The 4,013-nt window shown below is 36.8% G+C and overlaps 1 long non-coding RNA gene across 1 annotated transcript; it reads left to right on the top strand.

The window, feature by feature from the left end:
- The first annotated feature begins 611 nt into the window (after positions 1-611).
- LOC125782490 (uncharacterized) lies at positions 612-1,692 on the top strand. Its single transcript, XR_007425170.1, has 2 exons — positions 612-964; positions 1,481-1,692. It is a non-coding gene; the product is annotated as an uncharacterized LOC125782490 (long non-coding RNA).
- Positions 1,693-4,013: the final 2,321 nt, after the last annotated feature.

The following is a 4,013-nucleotide window of genomic DNA, read 5'->3' as shown; positions in this document are numbered from 1 at the left end:
GAATGCAGCGCAGATTAGCGTTATCTGGCTAATATATCAGTTTAAACTGTGCATTCTTTATCAGCAGTTTAGCTCAAATAAATGGCTTATATTTAATAGCTGGATCCGATCGAGACTGGATCACGTTCTCACCACAAGCGAACCGCTCCAGAGTTTGTTTGGTACCGGACCGAGAACACCTCCTCTAGCTTCTTTTGATCCACACCCGAGTGCGATTACTGTTTTCACACCTGCTCAATCGAACCGCACTCAAGTTAAAAACGGACCAGAGTTCGTTTTAACCGGAACAAATAGTGCTGGTGTGAAAACGCCCTTACTGTTTTGTTGCTCATTGTAACTTATTACATTACATAAAATAAAAAAAACTTTATTTTGCAGCTACAAAGGCTTTGTTTTCTGTTGAGTTATATCTGTTATATATTAAACACTATTACAGTTGGGGGAATCTGAAATGAGGACATATTACTGTCCACTTCTTTTTTGTACATATGAAATCCCTCAGGTGCAAATCATTGTACAGAGTGTGCTTGAGTCTGGCAGGGTGTGTCCTGAACTTGTTCTACTGGGTAGTTGGGTTGGAGAGTGAGGCATTGCCTGAACATGATATGTAGGGGTGAAACTATTACTCGAGTAAATCGAGTAACTCGATTCACAAAATTGATCGATTAATTTTCTGTGCCTCGAGTAATCGTTTATTTAATTAATAAACTCAGCGCGCGGTATTTTCGCGACTTTTATTTTGACAACGCGCTCAGCGTTACGTCACCCTGCCCGGGAACAAGGAGACGGAGGTTCGAGCAGCGGCAAAAATGGAAGTGGCGAGAGAAAACAGCGATTTTAAAGGAATAAAAGCATTTTATGTTCGAACTGTGACCTGTACTCGGTGCAGTGCCAAAACAGCGCGTTTTAATGCTGCACCATCTGAGCCGAGGACACCCGAGACGCGAGGACGCCGAGAGAGCAGGTAAATATAACTTATAATAAATCAATGAGATTAACATTAATGTGAATTAATAACAAAACGACAGCGCTTTGGAGTGTGAATTAATAGAAGCACTGTCTATAATGTGTGGTTAGTTTATTAGAACAGAGTTCATACAGGCTTTATGTAAACAGTAAACACAGCGCTGTGGAGTTCAGAATATAAACAATAAAAATGTTAAAAGTTAGCTAAACTGAAGTTACTTTGGCTGGAAACTAAATGCATGATTTCTTCATCTAAGAGTACATTTGGCCAGTGAGACAAAAAAGTATGAACACTGTTGTTCATATAAGGAAGCGTGTCTCTTATTTATTGGGTAAAATATTGATTACCACTAGTGTCTAATGTGCCCCAGGTGTCAATCTTAATAAATGCACGGCCATGAACTTATTATTAGAGTTATTAGTCTTAGTGATGTAATTAGACCCAAATAGTCCAACATATAAATAAAGAAAAAAGCAACATTTGTAATACTTGTGTGTCACAATTATTGCACAGGTCCTGATATATTTTGGAGAAGCGGCTTGGTGGTAAAAGAATGCAGCACACTGATCCAACACTGGCAGAACTGACAACGTCTCAGAAGCTAAGATGCACAACACAAAGACGATGTTTATGCCTTTTTTATTGATTTATACCCTATATTTGTTATTTACAAGAAATCCAAATGTGAAAGTAATGTAATTAAATTTATTTTTTTTATTGTGGTATTTATTCGTTTATTGTGTTTTATTTATTTGTATTTGCAATTTGGAAATGTTGTGAATTTATAAATATAACTTATCTAAAAAAGGAAACCAATTGGTCATTCATTATTGAGTAAAATTCCTTTTTAATTGCTCTTTAACAAAAAAAATGTTTTATCCGATTACTCGATTAATCAAATCGATTTTTCAGTAGAGTACCCGATTACAAAAAGAATCGATAGCTGCAGCCCTGATGATATGTATGTGGCAGTGGATCTCAGTGCAGTCCTAAATGATGTTCAATGACTGTAAAAAGCTTGATCTTGATAAAATGAAAATTTCATTGTTTGAATGTATGAGCTGTGCTTAGAGACATTAGCACGTGTTTCACAGGTTAACATTATTATTGTTGTTGGGGAATCATGTATAATCTGTTTTTTGGAAATATGAATTCCCAGCAGGATGCGTCCTGATCCTGTTCTACTGGATAGATTGAACGGTAGTTGTGTGAGTGGGTGAGGGACTGCTTAAACATTAATAGAGTAACAGTGCTTGTGCTTTAGGACAGCTGGCATGCTGATGATCTGAAGAACTGAAGACAGAAGAAAGGCTGAAAATAACATATGGAAGGCTTTGGCACGAGAAGGAGTACTTTTTCACCACCTGTTGGAAAAAAAAAATAATAATAATAATAATAACGTTAATACTTGTGTAGTACAACCCACATATTTTATAGTTTATAATAAATAATGTTAAAATTGCCTTCAAATTATGTATTTCTAAATCATCTTAATTTCAGTTTCAGAAACTGTGTATTTACTTGTCTTCCATCTGTGGAATAATTGAATTGTAAATGAGTTGTGTGCTGTAGTGTGTCAAACACAGAGGCACCTGGTCAGTGCAATAAAAGTTTTAATATGTATGAGAGCTTTATTAGGAATTCTCAAAAGAGGTGGTTCTTCACGTGAAGACAGAAAGTAATTTAGCTGGTTGTTCCACCACCTGAGAGTGAGGACAGAGTTTAACCTAAAGACAGTGGCTGACACCAAGCAGAAAAATGTTTAAAAAAGGTTTTTTTGAATTCCAGAAAATTCAGAATGTACAATTAAAATGCTCTCAAAAAACATCCTGTAAACACCCATTGTTGACCTAATTTGGAAGTCAGTAAAATATGAAAAGGTTAAAATATGTTCAAAACTTTCATTCCAGCTTTTTGTGGACGTCAAAATGACATATTTGGGAATGTCTTTGCCCAGTGGGTAATTTTTCCTCTCACTTTGTAACTGTGTTTAAAAAGGAAATCTCTACATTTCCTAAAGATTTTGAATGTTTTTTCCGAAGACTCAGAAGACACTGTGTTTGTTTATTTGATGATGTGTTTGAGCTGGAGATTAAAATGTAGTTATTCTTGTTGCTATGTTTTTGTTGTTTGATCTTCTGTATTTATAATGCCATCCAGTGTTAACCGGAGGACGATGGGTTTCTTTTTCTAGTTTTGCCTGGAGTTTTTACTTGCCACTGTCAACATTGTGCTCATTTAAAAGGCCACTGTGCTGTAGTGTGTCCCGGCGCACAAGCCACTGTGCTGTAGTGTGTCACGGCACAGAACCCACTGTGCTGTAGTGAGTCACAGCACGGGAGCCAATGTGCTGTAGTGCGTCACGGCACAGGAGCCACATATTACTGTCCACTTCTTTTTTTTACATATGAAATCCCTCAGGTGCAAATCATTGTACAGAGTGTGCTTGAGTCTGGCAGGGTGTGTCCTGAACTTGTTCTACTGGGTAGTTGGGTTGGAGAGTGAGGCATTGCCTGAACATGATATGTATGTGGCAGTGGATCTCAGTGCAGTCCTAAATGATGTTCAATGACTGTAAAAAGCTTGATGTTGATCAAATTAAAATTTCATTGTTTGAATGTATGAGCTGTGCTTAGAGACATTAGCATGTGTTTCACAGGTTAACAGTATTATTGTTGTTGGGAATCATGTATCATCTGTTTTTTGGAAATATGAATTCCCAGCAGGATGTGTCCTGATCCTGTTCTACTGGATAGATTGAACGGTAGTTGTGTGAGTGAGTGAGGGACTGCTAGAGGAACAGTGCTTGTGCTTTAGGACAGCTGGCATGCTGATGAGCTGAAGAACTGAAGACAGAAGAAAGACTGAAGAAAACATACGGAAGGCTTTGGCACGAGTACTTTTTCTCCACCTGTTGAAAAATTAAAAAATAATAATAATGTTAATACTTGTGTAGTACAACCCACATTTGTAATAATTTATAATAAACAATATAGAGCATAGACAATGTATATTTCTTAAAATCAATAATTACTAATATAAAATG

The sequence above is a fragment of the Astyanax mexicanus genome, chromosome 1, assembly GCF_023375975.1.
Source record: "Astyanax mexicanus isolate ESR-SI-001 chromosome 1, AstMex3_surface, whole genome shotgun sequence".
NCBI classification, from domain to species: domain Eukaryota; kingdom Metazoa; phylum Chordata; class Actinopteri; order Characiformes; family Acestrorhamphidae; genus Astyanax; species Astyanax mexicanus.
Note: the sequence above shows the minus strand (reverse complement) of the source record. Positions and strands in the feature narration are given on the sequence as shown.